We start from the raw sequence: 23,797 nt of genomic DNA, 5'->3' as shown, positions 1-23,797 counted from the left end.
TAAACTTCTGTTGAGACATCAGGGAATAACTTCGAAGGTAGCAGAGGGAGCTGTAGAGGATAAAAACAGCGGAGGAAGACAGAGATTGAAATACTACCAGCAAATAATTCAAGATGATGACTGCAGTTGTTGCTCTGAGATGAAACTGTTGTCACAAGGGAGGAATTCGTGGCAGGCAGCAAATGGTTCAAATGGCTCTGAGCACTATGGGACTTAACATCTATGGTCATCAGTCCCCTAGAACTTAGAACTACTTAAACCTAACTAACCGAAGGACATCACAAAACACCCAGTCATCACGAGGCAGAGAAAATCCGTGACGCCGCCGGGAATCGAACCCGGGAACCCGGGCGCGGGAAGCGAGAACGGTACCGCACGACCACGAGCTGCGGACGGCAGGCAGCATCAAACACAATTATGCAATAGTGAAGAACATAAAAAAAAGTATGTTTCAGTCCAAGTAACGACAGTCAGTGCGGTACCTCATTGTCATTCAAAAAGCAAGTCAATCACTGTTAATTGGAAGTTACCTGGTGTGGTCGAATACGTGCACTGGAGAGATTAACAGAGATTTAATGGATAGATACCGCCGGCAACAAGTACAGCGTGCGAATCGCACATTGTACAGTAGCGCAGCCTAGACAGCGTGATTGGAGATGCAGGGCGTTATACTGTCGGTAACTGGTGCAAGCAGAACGAACAGCTTGTCCTCAATTAGAGGAGTGCTGACGAAGCGAAGCGGGGCGCGCCGCACTCGAGCGGCAGACCGCAGTGGGCTGACAGTCGCAGCTGCGGCGCCGTCACAGGCAGCAGGTGTAGCCGAGTAGCGACGTGGCGGCGCTGCGCTACGTGGCAAATGAAGTGCGAGTGTTTAATGTGGGAGCCCGCGCCGGCCCGCCACGTCTGACGCGCAGCCGATATCGAATTTAATTGTGGCGAAGCGCGGCTGGCTACTCAGCGCCTGTGGCAGTTCCCCGTGATGGATGAGGGCGGCGAGCCGCTGCGGCTACCGGAGCTGCTAGGTCTGGCGGTGGCGCCAAGGGGAAGCTCAGGGTCTCCGCAGGTGGCTCGTATTCCCGCGTGGTGCCGAGGCAGACTAACTCCATCAGCTCACCTCCACAATTTCTAACGAATTTTCAAAGAAAAAACACCAGTACGTTCAGCAGCACACCAAATTTAAATTTAGTCTGATTTTTGTTGTTGTTGTGGTCTTCAGTCCTGAGACTGGTTTGATGCAGCTCTCCATGCTACTCTATCCTGTGCAAGCTGCTTCATCTCCCAGTACCTACTAAAGCCTACATCCTTCTCAATCTGCTTAGTGTATTCATCTCTAGGTCTCCCTCTACGATTTTTACCCTCCACGCTGCCCTCCAGTACTAAATTGGTGATCTCTTGATGCCTCAGAACATGTCCTACCAACCGATCCCTTCTTCTAGTCAAGTATGCCACGAACTCCTCTTCTCCCCAATTCTATTCGATACCTCCTCATTAGTTATGTGATCTACCCATCTAATCTTCATCATTCTTCTGTAGCACCACATTTCAAAAGCTTCTATTCTCTTCTTGTCCAAACTATTTATCGTCCATGTTTCACTTCCATACATGGCTACACTCCATACAAACTCTTTCAGAAACGACTTCCTGACACTTAAATCTATACTCGATATTAACAAATTTCTCTCCTTCTGAAACGCTTTCCTTGTCATTGCCAGTCTACATTTTATATCCTCTCTACTTCGACCACCATCAGTTATTTTGCTCCCCAAATAGCAAAACTCCTTTACTACTTTAAGTGTCTCATTTCCTAATCTAATTCCCTCAGCATCACCCGATTTAATTCGACTACATTCCATTTTCCTAGTTTTGCTTTTGTTGATGTTCATCTTATATCCTCCTTTCAAGACACTGTCCATTCCGTTCAACTGCTCTTCCAAGTCCTTTGCTGTCTCTGACAGAATTACAATGCCATCGGCGAACCTCAAAGTTTTTATTTCTTCTCCATGGATTTTAATAGGGCAGCGGTTCTAGGCGCTTCAGCCTGGAACCGCGCGACAGCTACGCTCGCAGGTTCGAATCCTGCCTCGGGCATGGGTGTGTGTGATGTCCTTAGGTTGGTTAGGTTTAAGTAGTTCCAAGTTCTAGGGGACTGATGACCACAGATGTTAAGTCCTATAGTGCTCAGAGACATTTGAACCACATTTTGTTTTTAATACCTACTCCGAATTTTTCTTTTGTTTCCTTTACTGCTTGCTCAATATACAGATTGAATAACAGCGGGGATGGGCTACAACCCTGCCTCACTCCCTTCCCAACCACTGCCTCCCTTTCGTGCCCCTCAACTCTTATAACTGCCATCTGGTTCCTCTACAAATTCTAAATAGCCTTTCGCTCCCTGTATTTTACCCCTGCCAACCTTCAGAATTTGAAAGAGAGTATTCCAGTCAACATTGTAAAAAGCTTTCTCTAAGTCTACAAATGCTAGAAACGTAGGTTTACCTTTTCTTAATCTAGCTTCTAAGATAAATCGTAGGGTCAGTATTGCCTCACGTGTTCTAGTATTTCTACGGAATCCAAATTGATCTTCCCCGAGGTCGGCTTCTACCAGTTTCTCCATTCGTTTGTAAATAATTCGCGTTAGTATTTTGCAGCCGTGACTTATTAAGCTGATAGTTCGGTAATTTCCACATCTGTCAACACCTGCTTTCTTTGGGATTGGAATTATTATATTCTTCTTGAAGTCTGAGGGAATTTCGCCTGTCTCATACATCTTGCTCACCAGATGGTAGAGTTTTGTCAGGACTGGCTCTCCCAAGGCCGTCAGTAGTTCTAATGGAATGTTGTCTACTCCCGGGGCCTTGTTTCGACTCAGGTCTTTCAGCGCTCTGTCAAACTCTTCACGCAGTGTCATATCTCCCATTTCATCGTCATCTACATCCTCTTCCATTTCCATAATTTGCCCTGAAGTACATCGCTCTTGTATAGACAGTCTGATTATAATAGCGAAAAACCAGAAATAATTTCAGTACTTGCTCTTTCGTTGGCAGTTCACAATAGGGATTGGTGGCAGAGTTAATATGCCAACAGTTTTATTTAAGACTAAACTCTATCTCGGAAGGCCCATCGGTATCAACCGAACGCTGTGTCATCCTCAGCGTCACTGGATGCGGCTATGGTTTACACGTGATCAGCACACCTCTCTCAACCGTTGTCAGTTTTCGTGACCACAGCCGCTATCCCAACCAAGTAGCTCCTCAGTTGGCCTCACAAGGGATAAGTACAGCACGCTAGCCAGTAGCACTCGGCACACCCAGACGGTGACGCGTCCAAGTGCTAGCCAAGCCCGACAGTGCTTAACTTCCTTGATCTGACGTTAACCAGAGTTATCACCGCGCAAAGGACATTGGCATATTGTAGATTAAGCCCATATAGAAAACAAATATGTGATGTACACATTCTGAAGACTCATCACAAAACACAAAACCGACTAAAACTACTGACCTAGGGTCTACTATTCTCCTAGTATAGTTCTCCCCAGTAAATCCGTCATCCACAGCATCCTAGCTTAGCCAATAGTACCTACATATGCTCCTCTCCTAAGTGCCACAAATCGTCAGATCGCTTTCTGTACCAACTTACCCGCTTAGCACACCAAGTTGTCTTTCTGGAGCATCTTCAGATGCAATATAGTAGCTGTAAAGCCCGTCCCAGCACCCTATATCTTTTCCGCCAGTAAATAGTCCACGCATTCTGCTACACCATTACATTCATATATAACCTTCAATGTGCACCCACAACTCCCCCTCCAGAACATCAACCAACTCCCACAATGCAACAGTTAAATCTGTCTTGAATGATATCCTAGCTTTAAACCTCTAGTCTTCAACGCTCTTCCTCATCCCCACTGTTCCATTCCCACGCTCCTCCAACATCCCGCTCCATAACTATTAGATGTTTCCTGCGGACCCACAGGGGCTCGTAGTAGTACTCATTATTTCAATTCCGTTATTACGTGATGGATTTAATATGGCAGTGGCATCACCATTGTATCATACAAGAGTCAACATCAACTACGATAGCGTTTTAACTTTTCATAGGAACTTTTTAAACTTATCACAAATGTATACATCTTAAACAAAGAAATTGTTGCATATTTTTATAGAATTAAATTTTTTGTGACATGCAAAACGAAAGCCCTTGGCTGAACAGCTGTTTTATCCGCGGACATCTCTCTCTCCCTGCGCCCTCTCTTGATTACATGAAACAATGATGGTCAAAACAAGTGTTTGTTTAGATCTCTGTGTGCTGTTTTTACCACAGAAAACATAATCCGGTTCATCACAGCTATCTTCCAAAATAACCATCCCTCCATGTGACCCCACATCATTCCTCAAGACAGAATGCCTGCCGTTCCATGTTTCGTCTATATACCATCGCCAAATAGGCCCAGAATCTCCTTACATTTCACACCCTCTCATTTAGATTACCTCATCTGAGCCCACATTCACCCTACCATGAGATACATGTCCAAGACTGTTGCAACAAATCCTCTTTTTAAACATACTCTGATCCTGCTCTATAAAACACAATCCAAGGAATAAAATCCTACAAATTACCATCTCTAATCTCTCAAATAAGCTTTCGATTGTGTTGCGTTTCCAATTTCTCCATTTCAATCCCATTCCATATCCCCACCTACCCAGACATGCTCACCAAGCCACCGACAGCACACTCATTTAACGAACCTCATGCATCAACATCATCTCTCAGTCCACCATTGACGCCAAAACGATCACCCACTAAACAATCATTGCCCCATCTCCAAATCTTTATCACTTTTTTATATTTGTTCTAATCAAATCTTATTTTACGTACCAGTATAGCTGAGGAGCTGTTTACAGTCTCATCACACCTCTCCCCCCTTTGGACTAATGAAATGATACTGATAGAAGTAAAATATGTGAATGTGTTTAAGATGATTTAGCTTAATAGTGTGTAACAAAAATATAGAACTTATTGCCTCTGTAGTTAGTCAGTTTCCTCTTATCTCGTGTTCAGTCAAATTCAGTTCTCGGTAGTAACATCCGTGTATTTAATTCAGTAATGATACAGTTAATCTTCGCACACTCCACAGTAGCTACACAATGTGGCGTAGTAGTTAAGACACGACAGTTGCAAAGAACAGCAATCATATCACCGTCCAGTCACACAAATCAAGCCTACTCACTATAACCGTAGTCATAAAAATGTCAGTTTGATTGATGGTTACCGAAGCCAACGAATCTGATTACAAAGTAATGGTTATGATAACTGATCTCTATGATATACATTCACATCATATTTAACACAAGTCGTTGTAACGCAATGGAAATACTGTTTTGTACTTGGGTAAAGCACTTCTTAATACGGAAATAATCTGTCATTACGATAATCTTCCGTTGTTTAACGTTCATAAATAACTAAAACAGCAAAGTAAATTGAGATAAATTGCGTTACACAATAAAAAAATATTCGAAGAGTATTTTGGTACATCAACAATGCAAAATACAAGTGGTGGAAGGACGGCTAATCAAGAATATTTCTTCATCAAGACCACCATCAACTTCCTGTTTCTTCCTCGTTCACTGTTTGTAAAGATTCAACGTTGTTGACATATTACCGCATTCCCTACATGTTGTCGTCAGCAGTTGTGCTGCACGAAAGTACTGCCATGAGATGAAATAACTTTCGCAGAGCCCCAGGATTGGTGTAGCTCAACACGCCGATACTTCCGTCGTCTATGTGGAAACAACACATGGATTCCTTAGAGTCCACTGTGTCATTTAACAAGAGGAAACAGAATTGATTGCAAATGAGATAAACGGGGTGGGGCATAAAATTTGCGTAGTTTTGAAACATGCGTAGCTTAGTTTTTGCAGATACAATAGTTTACAAACGTGTAAATACTCAGAAAATGTGAAAACTTAAATACAAAACTATCTAACATCTTTATTTCCAGTAAATAATATGTAGGCGATGTCCGTCTTTTAGGATGCACGTTTAGAATCGAGTAAATGGCGCAGTGCATCAGCTTATTCCAATCTGAGTTTATGCTCTTTCTCCATCCACGTAGTTGTCTACGGTATATTCTTTTACTACAAACAATCCTGTTGGAGGAACATCCACAACTGAGCACTATATCAGAGGTTTAAAATACCGCCTCAGTTGTACTCAAGTTACGACACCTGAAGATGGGCTTATAAGAGCCCGAAACCGGTCGTGTGATAATGAAAGAACTTTACAACTGAGGCGGTATTTTCAACCTCTGATATTCGCTTACGTTATTTTTATTCAACCTTTTATCCTCGTACAGGGATACTATTGAATCCTGCTGAGTTCACATAGTTGTCTCACTAACTTTCAAATTGACTTGATCAAGTAAGCAAATATCCAGTCCAAATCCGCAATGGCCCTGAATCTATCTCATCTCCATCACTCACAATGCTTTTACCATCAATAAATTAATAAAAATAGCTCTTCGGCTCTCCCCACCGTTTAGTGTGTTCGACCATTTTAGTAGCTGCTGGTCTGTATCTTATGAGGCTTATAGTTGCTCACTATTGCCAATACACGAAAATCGCTTGGAGGTAACGGTGATGAGGTTATGTAAGAGATTAAGAAGTACCAGCTATCTCATCAATTTACTTGCCTTGTATTGTCTCAAACAGTTCAATCACGCAATCGCCGTATATTTATTTCTATCGTTTTACTTACGATGTGCACAAAGTAACTCCACAATTACAGCTCCCAGTAATGCAGCATGAACTCACGACATAATCACTTCGAGGCCAGCCTAAATAGTTTTAAGCGAAGCGGAACATTAGCCAAATCATGCGGCTACTGCTAAAAAAGAGAGAAAAAATTTTGTTGAAGGTGGAAGAATTTTTCTTCCCAACGGTAGAAGCAGCTCTACTAGTGTGACAACAGAGTAATGGAACAGTGATTTTAGTCATTCTTTTACACTAGAAAACCAGGAACGCCTTCCAGTAAGAATTAATTTACTGAACAAGACGCAAAAAATTAGCAAAAATTGAACTGAACTAAACAACGAATAATCGCGGCAGCGCCACAGTATAGCACGACAAACGTGTTGGGTTGTTTACGTGCATAAAAAGGTCAAAAAGCCGTGTAAATCAAGAGCAAACAACAATTAAAAATAATTCTGCTGCCTCTGACAATATTCTACAGAACATCTGTTTAAATAAATGAGAGTAGACTGTAGTTAACAATATATGAGATTAAATGTTTGTCGGCCAAATAAACGTTGTAGAAATTCAAAAGCAGTTTTAAACTGATTTCAAAATTTTTTATAGAGTTTTATCCTTACATGACTGAATTATTAATCTCTTCTCGGAGTGTATATTTATATCAATATTATTCTATTATACTGTGAGCGAACATAATTTGCTGTATTACGTGTTTACCATAGTTAGTGAAACTGACTTTTTTAAAACGAAGGCCACAGGAACTGCCAGACATTCATAATAGGCAAAAATTGAAAAAATAGTGTTTGCCCTTTATAACTCTATTTCCAATTATAAAACCTCCCAGTATCTTGGTGATTATTCGAATTATGCCAGTATTAATAAAAAATGTCGTGGTGATATGAATAAATGAGGCATATTAACCAAGCTACAGTGTTAGTCACATTTGTAAATAGTGACCAAGAGCACAAAAGACATTAAAAAATAGGAAAATGACCCGATGACAAAAAATTATGTAATAATTTTCAGTGAACAATTTGTAACCAGCTTTACATTGGACTATCTCTAAAATCGAGATAACTAAAAAATGAAAAATATCTGACTTTACACGTTTCTTGTAGAAAGAACGAATAAATTATTTGATTGACAAATAAGGCACTGTCAAAAACCGAAAACAATCACCAGATAACTTTTGGAAAGTCAAATTGCAAACAATTAGGAGCATAATCATCCATGTACCGAACAGAATTTAAATGGGTTTCAGCCAGATAGTACACGTAGTGACGCACCTTAACCTAGACCGACAACACACACTAGTGCGGTGGAGCTCAAACTGGTAACAGCCGGTTCCGAAAGTGTTTCTAAGCGTCACGAAAACTTCACAGAATTGAGGCAGACTGGTGAATATCGAAATAAAAGAACCAGCTCGCTTTTAGGAACTCTCGAAACATCCACAAAAGAGAAATTAACTCCTCCATAAAGTGCCTTACCGCAATCACTAAATTTACTAAATCCATATTGCATGAAAGCTTTTCGAAATGTTACGGTCACGCTCTGCATTTATAATGAAACAGTCGTCTTGAAAATAAAACATTTGTTTTATTTCTTCGATACGCGTTTCAGCGTTACACCACTGTCTAAGGAACAGAAAACTGTCGATACAAAGTATCGCGCCCAGCTTACTCTTACTAAGAATAAGACCACATATGCTTAGACACTCAAGTTTGGATTTTCTATGGTAGCAAAATATTCTCCATTTGACGCAATTAATTCTTCGAAGCACTTGTTTTCGTTGTTTTCACCATTCTTCGACAGCAAGTTATAGCTTGCCAGTAAATCACGATTCGACCTATACTTCGAGATTGGGTGCTTTAACTTTAAGCTGAGGACAATGCTGAACTAAATTGTATCTCAGATGATTTCTGTGTACAAAAAATTTCATTTCGATTTGCATGGAACCATCTGTAATTATTTGAAAACGCATTTATCCCTGGATCATTTCTATAAGAAATTATAGGTAAATTATATTAGGAAACAGATGACAACAGCGTTCATTGTATACAGAAAATTGTATTGTCCTCTATCTTCCTACGTTATTACATGCGTTGATCAGGTAGCTATTGTAGCGTGAGACCGACTTCTGTATATTCTCATTGTGAAAAATGCCGCCTTTGCTGATAACTAAACGACAACAATACCTTTCACTTCGTCATTAAAATGAAAGTGCCGTTCGGCAGGAAATGACTTGAAATACAAAGATGCACTGAGGGATATTAAAATTAAAACGTTATTAAGGATAGCGAATAACGAAATTTCAGTTACTATGCGTGTACAGTATAGGAGGAAGAATATGATTAAATATGTGGATAATTTCGTATCACACCGGTTTAATTTCGTACACCTGTGACAGCAACAAGGTTTCTAAAGCGGATGAACATTGAGTCGAACTGAACTCCGATGACAGGTACCGGTTCACCATTCCATACTGAGTCAGCTCTTTGCCAGAGTTCACTGGTCGTTGTGGATGGCGAGTGGTGCGCTCTCAGTCTATTTTCAATGCAAAACCAAATAAAGAAAATTCACAACGATAAGAAACAGTTGTGCGAAATGAACGATAGACGGTAGGCTTGTTTCTACAGCTTATAGGAGATTATTCACATTTCGCGCCGGTCGCTTAAGATTGGTGCTAGTTGCACCACACTTATGCCACTGGTGCGGTATTTGAACAGACATCATCTTCCAGATGTAGAAATACGCTTACCAACGTTCGTTTATATCGCGCAACTCTTCCTTGGTGTTAGAACGTTTTTATTTCCTTGTATTTTGGATATGACACTGGTCGCAGCTGATTACAACATTGTATAAATAAAGCAGAACGTTATTTTACGTCCTAGTACATAGACGGAAGCATAAGTGGAACTATGAGGACACAATAGTCTGAAACTGTCATTAAACATATTGCCCGCCGCTGTGGTCGAGGGGCTCTAGGCGCTTCAGTACAGTCATTTTTCATAGCAATGCACAACGTAGTATAAATTACAACATTCGGAGCAATGGAATATACACCTTGACAAACCAACGAATACGATAAGCAAAACAATTTCAGAAGTCTAATGTTGTCTTATATAATGCTATCATTATGTTTACGTGCACAAAATGTTCATCCCATTTCACAGTGCTCGAAGGAACCTTACTTAATACTAAATTACCGTAATCAGAGGAACACTGAACCTGCAATCCATGTATAAAAAGTAAAATACACTATATAACTGTAGAGACTACGTACTCGTTCTGTAATTCACAGCTACAAGTGGAAATAGTACAACTTTAAAAATGAAAACAATAATCCAAGGTATGTGGCCAACGCACACTAATATTAAGTGAAATTATCAGAACCACAATATCTCAGACTCTGGTAGCACAATTAATACCACTACGTAATAATTCATAAGATTAGACAATCCCAAACTGTTTAGCCCTGTGCTTAAAGTAACAACTACATGTGAAATAAAACAAGAATTGTGTAAATCCGTCTCTATAAAAATGAAAATAAAATACTATTATGCATCATTTGGTGACAAATCTCACTTACATTAAATACCAGGGTATAGCAGTAACCAACACCAATCTAAATCTTGTCAATAAACGGAGCGCACTGAATAATCACATTTTCTTTAGAAATATTACCTCATAGTGCAACGAGAGAAATGATCATCCAACTTCATCGCTTACAGGGCAGAACCTCAATCATTCGCAGTGGCATTGTACAAAAAAAGCATAATTCCTTTGACAGTCTAGCACAAACAACGACCCTATGGAAAACTTCAAACGATAGTGTAATAGTCGGTGTATTTCATCGTCGTCGAAGGGAATTGGGATAAACCACATATTGGTACACGATCTTCAAAAGTTTTTAAATACGAAAGCACCACAAAGTTTTTTAATTGAGAGATGATACAAAGTGAAAGAATAAACCATAATTATTTTACGACTTTACAGCACCACCAATTCCATTGGGTGCCAGCCACATCGGTGTAGACTGAAGCTTGTTGCACTGGCGAACACAACCTACATGTCCTTCAAGAACACAGAAATTATTCACAACCACAAAATTTTTAGGGGACATGCACGGCTAACTTATCATGGAAAGTTCCTTCAGATGAGGTCTTTAACACTTGCTCAAAACTGTGTAGATATTTTTTATTCTTAAGCTCTGCTCATTCAGGGTATTATAAGGGGCGATCAGAAAATTTCTGTTCGAAGGCCGTACAAACCAGAATCGGTATGACGATCAGACTGAAGCGCCTCAAGCATTCAGGCAGTTATCCCATCGACGCGCAGGTTGAAGATGCTCGTTTGGTACAATACCGAGTCGTACTGCGTGAAGAAGCTTAAACTGCCTCCTGCACATCATAGTCTGACAAAAATCGACTACCATTCAAGGCCTTTTCTAAGCGACGAAAGGCGTGATAATCGCATGGGGAGACATCAGTACTACGTTGGTGCTCGAGTGTCACGCACTTGAGCAGGCGTAAAGGATGCGACTGGCCTCCAAAATCGAGCAGCGTCTTGTGTCGAATCGGGACCAGCATGGAACTTGGCACATCATTACACAACGGTGGTTGTCGACAGACAGGCTGCTCCATACACATTTTCATTCTCCAGTGGCTGTCTAATGGTGCTTTTCCTTCAGCAGCAAAGAAAATAACAGGTCTTTGGTCCTGTTTGGACGAATTTGGTAGTAAAATCGCCACAGTTCATGTATCCGCATTTACCATACGCACGTCTGAAAGACACGAACGCCACATTAATACTTCGTCTACGTGTCGGTGCTTATATATCCGCATAGAGGTTGCGCTAGGTTGCATGTAAGGTGCAGCAATGTCCTTATATATGGGTTGCATTTCATATGTTTATAGATCTAAGTCTCTTACATAATACCCATTGACTGTTCCTTCTGAACCCTTCTCTAGATATCCAGAGAAACGTGCCCTTCCTAGAAGCAAGGCCTTTTCTTGAGTACTGACACGTGACGTCGTTATATGTTTCCGTACGGCCGAGCGAACAACAGGCCTGTGTCTCTCCTCTCGGGTGCTAGTTGTATGGGACTGCCGCATGTTGCTGAGTATGGTCCAATACAAGAGCCACTCAGTCCACATTTGCGTCACAGTTTTGGGTTTCTGACCTACGTGGACAGCGACATGAGCCCGTCGATGTTTATCTTTCTGACGCGAGGCAGTTTATTCTTATTACAGGTGAATTAACACCATCTTCTCACAAATGTGATTAACTGTTACGCCGAAATGTGGAGTTACCTATCTATGTGATTTCGTTCCACTCTCCATGATTTGATACATCACTGTTTTCTTATTTTCACATTGAACAAGGTATTCGTAGCTTCAGGAAAAGGCGTTTTCTCTACGGTAATCAACCTGTCCTGTTGATGAATCACAGAATAAGCTAGAGAGCTGTACAGTGGAAAAACATTTTGACATTCCATATAATTAGTAACCAACAAAAAAAGGCAACGTGACAGCCAACCTGCAGCGGTTCTCTCTGATGAAATGCAATTAATAACGTGGTCTTCCCTATACAGGAATCAAAACCGATAACCTACAAAACCTGCAGAACCGTTTAAGATGCCTTAATTCTCTTCTCACTTAAAAGAATTTGAAGGGAGTCCTTTATTAATTTGAAAGATAGCGGTATCATCTTATATTTTTCTCAAATCTAACTGTAAAATTGCTGCCTCTCTTACCGTATGTCTAAAAGAGAGAGATTCTGCAGCTTTCCAACCTCTTAATATCGATGAAGTTAGTATTTAGAAGTCAGAACTTTGTTGTGCTGAACATTAAACTAACTGCTGCCATGTGGATGTTGGTGAATTGCAGTGTGTTCAAAACTTTCATCCAATTTCACAATACTGAAACTTCTAAATAAATGAAAAATAACGTCTCGCGGTTCTAGGCGCGCAGTCGGGAACCGTGCGACTGCTACGGTCGCAGGTTCGAATCCTGCCTCGGGCATGGATGTGTGTGATGTCCTTAGGTTAGTTAGGTTTAAGTAGTTCTAAGTTCTAGGGGACTGATGACCACAGCAGTTGAGTGCCATAGTGCTCAGAGCCATTTGAACCATTTGAAAAATAACGAACTTGTAATTTTTACTGTGTCCATCGAGGCTACAGATTTACTCTGATCCGATTTTAAGTTTCCGACTCACGTGGTTACCTGTTGGAGTTTCCTCACCGCAGCTTGCTCGCTCACTTACCACATCGCTCGTACGTTTCCCAATGTACATCGTGTTGAAAGGCAATAATACAGCAACAAAGGGCCTTTTATGTTCTTCGTTTCAACGGTTCAGTTTAGTTACAACTGTATAGCGTGATTTTCGTCGAGACAACGACATAGTATCAAAGCATTCGACGTAGGCACTAACTCGAGATAATGGTTGTTTATAACCACAGGTACTCTTCCTATGATCTCATTCAAACAATAGTGCGCATTCATCGAAGTTTTCACCGAGTCCAAAAAACTTCTCCTTGTTACACGCGAAACAGAGCCATTCCTCATATGTCTGGCAATTTTTTGGAGTGACGTACGTGTTTCAATACACGCAGGATGTTCCTACGTTTAACGCATCACTGTGCAAACGATAGCAATAAAGCATTAACTGCCTCATTTTTTCGCTTTAGTGCCATGAGTATAAAGGTTGCTCGTATAGCGTAACGCAAGCCGTGCACTAGCTACCGATACGGGGAAGTGAATCACGTCCAGATCCATTCCACGCGACTGGTTTTCGACCATGGGCTCGTACGTCGACCAGCCCGAATGAGGATTTTAGGCGGTCTCCTGCGCTTGTTTAAGAAAATTCTCATCTAGTTTCGAAATTCCATTTTAGAGAATACGGTACGGAGAACAATGTCCCCATGATTCACAGACACGTGGCACAAACGTGTTCCCTCCCTTAGGTTTCCTTGACGACTGTGACGTCAAGAAGGTCATCCGGCCACAAAGTAAAATTCGTGCGTATTATAAAAATGGATGTGGGTCAAACCGTATCTACATATGCCGTTGAATGTACCTAGAAAATATATCATTGTTTGACCCATGGTTCAGGAGATATAACATTGAGGTGCAGGTAAATGAAGCTGCGGGATGAATTTGCTTGAGATACACGAATGTGTATGCAAATGTATGTGAGACATGTTAAATACATGTGAAATTTGACATGTGTGTACGCAAGCAAAGCCAGGTGTAAATAGCTCATCCGATTTCAAACAGATTTGGTACACAGCTACGATCTGGGAAAAATGTACTGTGAGGGTAAGAACTACCAGCCACCTATTGGAACGGGGATGATAACGCGGAGAGAGAAGTGAGAGAAGAAGATGTTCTGACAGAGAGGGGGAAGAAGGAAACAGATACGTGAGAGGGGAGGTGGACAGAGTGTGGGGGACGGAGAAACACATAGAGAAGTGGCAAAGGGGTAGAAGAGGAAATGGACAGAGAAAGGTAAGTGGAGATGGACGGAATTGTGTGGAGGAAAAAATGAGGAGCTAGAGGAGGGAGGAGGGGATCAACAACGAGAAGGGGGAGGAAGAGATGGACAGAGGGAGGAGGAGTTGGACTAATAGAAGATCGAAATAAATACATAGCCCGGCAACACTGGGTACTCAGATAAAAACTTGCCCCGTACCATACGAGACAAACGCTAGGGAAAAGAAGAAGAAGAGCCCCAAGAGTATAAAAAAGAACTAATTAAGCCGAAAAGTGGAATGTCATTCCGTTCGTTGTTTACAAGCTGGTATATTTGTGGAGATCAACGACTCAGTCTTAAGACACGATTCGTCTCGTGATAACACGGTGGAAGATTAGATATGATTCAGCTGGTGTATCGTCATACCCCATTGGTTAAGTTATCACGTAGCATGGTAGGAACACGAACAAGGGCTGTACATATTTCTCGGAAAAAGTGTAAACACTGGTGCAGACTGTTTACTCCAGTATTCTCCCTTGTGGTGCTAAGACGTATTCGACCAGAACGTTCATGACAAGTATAACTTTTCTCTCGTTTTCATCAAGTCCAATATCGAGCCACCGTCACATCCTCATGGTCCATAAATCTGGACATTGCACGATTCGACCAGCCGCACCAAATGGAGACACGTAATGAGGGATATTTAACACACACAACGTTGTGTAAAAAGAGTATGCTAGTTACTTGTTAGTTACATGTTCTGTAGAAAATTTCGACGATTCTTTAATCGGTAATATATGGAACGAATCAATTTACAGGATACATATTCATGTTTAGTTTTAACATTAATAAACACGTTTTTAGGCCTACTCATCCAACTGCATTTACAAAATGTGGTGATGTTTTTTTTCCACAAGCTACCAGTTTTTAAATAGAAATTTGTTCATGGAATAGAAGGAGTTACTTAGGAGAAATGATTTTACGTTAGATCTAAATCTTATTTTGCAATAAGCCAGACCTTTTCTGTTATTTGACAAATGATCAACAACTTTTGTTGCTACATTTTAACTCCTTTCTGAGCAGCTGTTAGCTTTAATGATGAATAACATCTTTTTCCTCCCGTGTTGTAGGTGTGGACATCAGTATTGTTCTCAAATTGTGTTGCTGCATCTCTGTGCCCTTCACTCGACATTTGACGCTGCTCACGCTCCTAATATACCATACGAGGTATAGTAATAAGACTAAATACGAATGATACTGATATATTCTGATGTCACAGAGAACTTCAAGTCTAACCCGATAAATACCTGCCGATGATGTGTACATGTACGAAGTTTCATGAACTTCCGACCATGTCTCCTCGGTGACTATATATATATATATATATATATATATATATATATATATATATATATATATATATATATATAGTCAGGTGGTGTATATAGTACATGCTGTTAGAATTTTGATTCCCTCATTGTATCTTATACATTCGTTTGTATGAATAGCGCAGTATTCCAGAATGAAATTTTCACTCAACAGAAGAGTGTGCGTTGACGTGAAACTTTGCCTTTCGCGGGCAAGAGCTGTACCTTCTGAGCTACCCATGAACGGCTCATGAGCAGCCCACATAGCTGGACTTCGGCCAATACCTCATCTCCTACCTTCCAAACTTCACAGAAGTTCTCCTCAAAACTTGGAGAACTAGCAGTTGTGGAAGAAAGGGTGTTGTGAAGACATGGCTTAGTCACGGACTGTGGACTTTTACAGAATGATATTTTTGCTCTTGAGTGAAGTGGACACTTATACGAAACATCCTGGCAGATTAAAGCTGTGTGCAGGACAGAAACTTTTGCCTCGCACTTTACTTCCACCAGTACCTCGTCAGTTGAGCTTCAGTTGCTCAGTTGGTAGAGCACTTGCCCTCGAAAGGCAACGGTCCCGAGTACGAATCTCGGTCCGGCAAAGAGTAGAGTCTTATTTGTTGCTAGACCACCAACGCCCATCGGAAACGAGAGAATGAAACACCAATGAAGGAACTGGTTCTAGTGGCATTGTGATCAATGCTATGTTACGCTGTAACCAGCCTTTTCTTTCAATAAAATAAATATCGAGAACACCCGTAGGCTTGTATCTTACACTTGGATAAAAGTAGCTTTGTCGTCAAGATCTAATCCGCCCATTTGTAGACCAATGGTACTTTGGCAAAATGGAGCGTTCGTCATATCTGTGCAGTGCACTCCGTAGCTAGATGATGAAGATTTGACGCGAGTGCTCCAGGACTGGGCTGAGACGACAAAACAGCATCACTGTGTGGTGTCTCCGGACGTCCGCAATCAGCATCAGCGCGAGATGGACTACCCACGCAGCGGCGTACTGGATTCTGCGGCGCCTCCGAGCTGTCTGGCGTATGCCGCTCTGTCTGCCTCTGCGCTCTTGCCGAGGTCGCGTCATCGAGCCGTGGCGGCCATTTGTTCTGCTCAGAGGCCACCGCGTAGACCTCGGCTGCAGACTCAGGGCGGGCGCGGAGAAGAAAAGAGAAGTGCCGGCAAGAGGTACGACAAGCAAGCTCGCTGGCTGCGAGTCGAGACCACGAGAGGCGCTTTGTGGCTCTGTATGTGGTATATCTGAATAGCAAAAACTGGCCGAGTATTATACAGTAGAAGAAGCCAAAGTTTCCCCCTAAATATGAGTCCCGCAAAGGAGCCGTTTGCGTGAAAATAATTGAGAATTTGTCGCTGCCTTCAGTATGTTATAGTGCCCCAGTTATTACAAATGTATCTGAAATGTAAATTTGACATTTTCACTACGGCCAACGTTACCCACAAACATGTCATTCTCGTCTCTGCAGCGATTTGCGAATTCTTTCAAATACTTCTACGGATCGTCTCGTAAATTTCGACAAGACTGTTCTCATAAAATTCGCTACTTGAGTTCTTCAACGGTAGTTACGTACACTCCACCTTTGAGCTGATCTCAGGCAGAAAAATTCGGCAGAATTGAGGTCACTGATTTTGGAGACCAAGATACAGGCATTACTCGACTTAACCTTCTTGGAACATGTTGGTGAGTTAGGTGTCTTGCATCGGCAGCAAAATGTAGCGGTGCGTCATCGTGCATCTACCACATGGCTGAGGAGGAGCAAGAGGAGAAGGAGAATATTAGTGTTTAATATCCCGCCCGCAACGAGGTCATTAGAGACGGAGGACAAGCTCGATTAGGAAATGATGAAGGAAGTGGCCGTGTCCTTTGGAACAGACGATCCCAGCATTTACCTGAAGCGATTTAGGGAAATCACGGAAGACGTAAATCATGATGGCCGGACTCGAGTTTGAACCCTCGTCCCACCGAATGCGAGTCCAGTGGGTTAACCATTGCGCCACCCCATTCCATGGACATGGGTAAAAATTGAGCCCAATTAGTTGGGATATTCGTCGAAAAGACTACATTTCAAATACATTTGAATAAGCTACGATAATATTTCATAATAAAGTTACGCACATTCGTAGATGGACGATGAACTTTATTATCCTGTAACAGCATATGATAAATTGTACAGAGTAACGATAACCAAGAAACAAAATATCTGTGAAGTACCAAATAAACGTTGAAGATTAGATTACATTCCGTCTTAATTTTTATTTTTAACTGTTGAGAGAGCTGCATATACTGAAGAGACATAACAGTTCTCTGTAATGCTTATGAGGAAAATATAACTGCCAGTGTTATCAAGAACAAAAGGTTTTCGTTTATTTCCTTCTGAAACTATGAAGGAAGAATTATTGGTGTAGAAAAGTCATAGCACGGCGGAACGCAAAATCACGTCCGATCGCTGAGTCCGAAATAATAAAAGATGTGTCGGGTGGACCACAGTTAACTCACAGAGACTGAAATACTACGAGATATTGAGGTAATAAAAGACAATATTCCGTATTTTGAAGCCCATATAAATCAATATTTAGCTTAAAGGACAATATACGTAAATGTTACTATTGCGTGTACAAAATGTCACTGTAAAATTTTCATCTAATGTTTCTTTCAGTTTCTGTGAGTGTTGCCTTCAAACAGTATAATCACACATTAATTTATTTTTATTTATTACAACTGTCACCTTTGAAATAAATGGTTTCAATTCTGTCTAATTTGCATTAAGAAGTAGGGCCAAACTTTTATTTATTAGTGGTGACCAGTTCCGAAATTAGTTATCCCCAATATAAAAAGAATAATTCTTAATGAAACTTACGATGGAATTCCAACCATTTATTTCAATAAAGAAAAAGTTGCATTCCTATTTCACCTTCAGCATACTACAGCTACATAAAGAAGTACCACCTTTCACTAAGCTGATACATAATAAACCAAAAACTTAACTCCATCCCAACAGGCCCCGGAAGGCTCAACGGTACCGATCGACCGCCGTGTCATCCTCAGCCGATAGGAGTCAACGGGATACGATGTGGTGGGGCATGCGGTCAGCACAACGCTCTCCCGGCCATTCTAAGTTTTCGTAACCTGCGCTGTTGTGATACATCCTGTATGCAAACCAAGATACATAAAGAGAATTAGTGTACACGGAAAACGACACAGTATGGATACTACATTCTTTGTTGCGTAACCAAGTATTACACAGGAGAAAATAAAACCCATTGACTCCATGACTAAATCAGAAGTAATAAAAAATACGGCGGAGGACAGCCTATATAGCAGTATCATGCCACAGAGTAAACAGGAAAAATCAGGTATCAGGATTCTAATTTTGATAAGACACACAGTTTTAAGCGAGCACAGACACGGTCATCACAGAGCATAGTGCAATACAAAATCAAATGAATTACAACTTCGTTGTATGGTGCTACCTACCATGTTGCCATATGTCTGTGGTCTGGGTGATTTGATGCTGTCCTCCATCTAGCAACTATTTAAATACAATTTTCGGCCTTCTTTCCGTGTCAGTTCAAAGTAAAACCTCGAGCTTTCGACAACTCCCACCGTCGTCTTCGTCAGGAGCAAAGGTTGTTCTCGCCGCGTAAGTTCAGGGTAAGACCTCGAGCAGCAGTGGAATGATGGTGGAAATCGTCGAAAGCTCAAGGTTTTACCCTGAACTGATGCAGCAAGTCCGAGAATGTCTTATAGAACAGATCCATCGCTAAAGACTTCATGCTCTTATTTAAATACGACTTATTTTCTTTTTCGAGCACATTGACAGTGCATTCTGTTTATTAACTTCAATGTATAGCTTGCATATTTGCCTACCGAAATATACGACTATAATTTTTATCGAATGTTCTAAATAGCTGCGTCACACGGTTCTGCCGAACATAGCTATTATTTTCTTCTTTTGGGAAACTGATAGTAATTTAATCTTTGTTACATATTTAAATTCCCATTTTTGTAAAAACAGAAAATAAAAAAATAAAAAGTTTTTTTTCGTTTTGTTTCAGCTCTGTTTTCCTTCCACCTAGCACGTCAAATACACATTTTATGAGACGTTTTCGTACCTTGTAAGTCGATTCTTAGCATTATTATTTTTTGTTAGAAGAAGCATTGCCACACGTCTGCTCCTTGTATCTCGTTCTTTGAACGTAGCAAAATCCATTTACATCTTAAACTACGTATTCACAGGCGTCAGACACATAACTTGTATATTTTTTACTGGAACAGTTCACCTCCTCCTCTATGTCTTTGTTTAACAGCTTTCATTTTTCATAGTGATTGTCTGGCAAGCAAATTAAATCGTTGCAGTAGCAGACTAAAACTGTACATTAAACATGGTGTGGTACGAATCTTTCTCTCATAATACTTGCAGCTGTTATTGTTACCCGTAATTCCAACCGCACATATAGTTCATTTTCTTTCCGTACTTTCTTAAGAATTCCAAACATCGTTTTTTCACTTTATCTTTTTAATGACTTGCTCCAGGTCCACATTCATTGTGACAGCATCCGATTTTTTAAATTGCTATCCATTATCAGCAGTAAATTCAGATGTGTCTCTTCGTGAACTAAACTCGTCTTCGGCGTGCAGGCCTTCAACGTATTATTTATTATTCATTGAATTAAATGGGCTTACCACTATATGTCACTCCAAGGTTCCGTTACGGCTATTGAAAGACATTTCTCGCCGGAACGTCGGTGTAACAAAAGGAAGAATCAGAAGCTACATTACTCCACACTTTCGATCCGCATATTACCCATCACAATAATCGCTAACGGTATACGTGAACAACAGTAAATATTCAGTTCAGCATCCAACCATGGTAAAAATACAAGAAGGCTCAGTGTTGATCATTTAATACTACAAATTTACTCGGCTCTTCGTAATAATCTTAAGCAGATATGAAGAAGTTAGAATTATGCAGCTATCTGGAAAACACGCTCATTCTGAACGTAGTGAAACGCTTAACAAAAACCGTTTCAGTACTTACTATCTACCAAATTCTAGCCGTAACGTCACCTTGGAAGTAAAAAGACAGGAATGTCAAAAACATAGCTGTTTAACATGATAGATTTTTGTTACTGTATCTAAATATCAACGCGAAACGAATTGCAGCTAAATCTCAATGACGAAAGCCCATTTCAACATACAGTAAATTTAAAAACGTAATCTTTCATTTCGGTGTGTTTGTACCACTAACGTTTGCTGTTCGAAGCAGAAGTGACACCTAGAGAAATGTTACATTTCTTCATGTGAAGTTCCTGGCTTGGTGAATGATACCTCTGTGTTTGTGACAGCGCATTTGGCGCGTCGCCATGTCATGGCTTTTTCTGCAGCCTTACGAGCAGCATCAGTCTCCACTGTATTTCGTTCCAGTTCCTAGGAGCTGTAGAAAATTATTTATGCTGGTTTCTTTTCACAATACAGAATTTCATTACCTGCTTGTGAAAGTAAAAGACGATTCCTGAATTTATTTTGTATATACTTATCCCAGTTTCTATACTGACTAGGTAACCAGGCTGCACATTTCTATTCAATAGTACAATGTAGGCTTCGACGGCTAACGTTTACTTCGATTAAAACTCCGGGCTGAGAGTCCGTGGTCGACGTATAAAACTATTCACAGACGTTTCGTCCTCACCTGCGGAAATAATCTTCGGTGATAAATCGGGAATTGCCTATTGAGGATGGGCTGTGTTTAACGCCAACATGTTGCAGCTAGATGCAGTGTCTGACGTTGCTTTAGGCAATTGCCGATTTATCCCTGAAGGCATCTCCTGCAAACGGGGGCGAAATATCAGTGAATAGTTCTACACTTCGAGTACGGTATCTCTACCTGATACTCGCTTTAATACTTCTAAGCCTTCTCAGTCCAAAGGACATGATCATTGTAGGGTCTAGCTATGGTATCAATTCTTTTTTCCCTCTTTCTTCTGTGATGGATTTGTTGTCAAAGATACTTTGGCATTGTTGTTTGTTGTTGTGTGGTCTTCAGTCCTGAGACTGGTTTGATGCAGCTCTCCAAGCTACTCACTCCTGTGCAAGCTTCTTCATCTCCCAGTACCTACTGTAGCCTGCATCCTACTGAATCTGCTTAGTGAATTCGTCTCTTCATCTCCCTCTACGATTTTTACCCTCCACACTGCCCTCCAGTACTAAATTGGTGATCCCTTGATGCCTCAGAACATGTCCTACCAACCGATCCCTTCTTCTAGTCAAGTTGTGCCACAAACTCCTCTTCTCCCCAACTCTATTCAACAGCTCTTCATTAGTTATGTGATCTACCCATCTAATCTTCAGCATTCTTCTGTAGCACCACATTTCAAAAGCTTCTAATCTCTCCTTGTCTAATCTATTTATCGTCCACGTTTCACTTCCATACATGGCTACACACCACACAAATACTTCCAGAAAATACTTCCTGACACTTAAATCTATATTTGATGTTAACGAAATTCTCTTCTTCAGAAACGCTTTTCTTGCCATTGCCAGCCTACATTTTATGACTCTACTTCGACCATCATCAGTGATTTTGCTACCCAAATAGCAAAACTCCTTTACTACTTTAAGTGTCTCATTTCCTAATCTAATTCCCTCACCATCACCCGACTTAATTCGACTACATTCCATTATCATAGCTTTGATTTTGTTGATGTTCATCTTATACCCTCCTTTAAAGACACTGTCCATTCCGTTCAATTGCTCTTCCAAGTCCATTGCTGTCTCTGACAGAATTACAATGTCATCGGCGAACCTCAAAGTTTTTATTTCTTCTCCATGGATTTTAATACCTACTCTGAACTTTTCTTTTGTTTCCTTTACTGCTTGCTCAATACACAGATTGAATAACATCGGGGATAGGCTACAACCATGTCTCACACCCTTCCCAACCACTCCTTCAGTTTCGTACCCCTCGACTCTTATAACTGTCATCTGTTTTTTTTTTTTTTTTTTTTTTTCATCAGTCTACTGACTGGTTTGATGCGGCCCGCCACGAATTCCTTTCCTGTGATAACCTCTTCATCTCAGAGCACCACTTGCAACCTACGTCCTCAATTATTTGCTTGACGTATTCCAATCTCTGTCTTCCTCTACAGTTTTTGCCCTCTACAGCTCCCTCTAGTACTATGGAAGTCATTCCCTCATGTCTTAGCAGATGTCCTATCATCCTGTCCCTTCTCCTTATCAGTGTTTTCCACATATTCCTTTCCTCTCCTATTCTGCGTAGAACCTCCTCATTCCTTACCTTATCAGTCCACCTAATTTTCAACATTCGTCTATAGCACCACATCTCAAATGCTTCGATTCTCTTCTGTTCCGGTTTTCCCACAGTCCATGTTTCACTACCATACAATGCTGTACTCCAGACGTACATCCTCAGAAATTTCTTCCTTAAATTAAGGCCGGTATTTGATATTAGTAGACTTCTCTTGGCCAGAAATGCCTTTTTTGCCATAGCGAGTCTGCTTTAGATGTCCTCCTTGCTCCGTCCGTCATTGGTTATTTTACTACCTAGGTAGCAGAATTCCTTAACTTCATTGACTTCTTGACCATCGATCCAGATGTTAAGTTTCTCGCTGTTCTCATTTCAAACTACTTCTCATTACCTTCGTCTTTCTCCGATTTACTCTCAAACCATACTGTGTACTCATTAGACTGTTCATTCCGTTCAGCAGATCATTTAATTTTGCTTCACTTTCACTCAGGATAGCAATGTCATCAGCGAATCGTATCATTGATATCCTTTCACCTTGTATTTTAATTCCACTCCTGAACCTTTATTTTATTTCCATCATTGCTTCCTCGATGTACAAATTGAAGAGTAGGGGCGAAAGGCTACAGCCTTGTCTTACACCCTTCTTAATACGACCATTTCGTTCTTGATCGTCCACTCTTATTATTCCCTCTTGGTTGTTGTACATATTGTATATGACCCGTCTCTCCCTATAGCTTACCACTACTTTTTTCAGAATCTCGAACAGCTTGCACCATTTTATATTGTCGAATGCTTTTTCCAGGTCGACAAATCCTATGAAAGTGTCTTGATTTTTCTTTAGCCTTGCTTCCATTATTAGCCGTAACGTCAGAATTGCCTTTCTCGTCCCTTTACTTTTCCTAAAGCCAAACTGATCGTCACCTAGCGCATT

Source organism: Schistocerca piceifrons, chromosome 4 (assembly GCF_021461385.2).
Source record: "Schistocerca piceifrons isolate TAMUIC-IGC-003096 chromosome 4, iqSchPice1.1, whole genome shotgun sequence".
Lineage (NCBI taxonomy): Eukaryota > Metazoa > Arthropoda > Insecta > Orthoptera > Acrididae > Schistocerca > Schistocerca piceifrons.
This window is presented reverse-complemented; position numbering follows the sequence as displayed.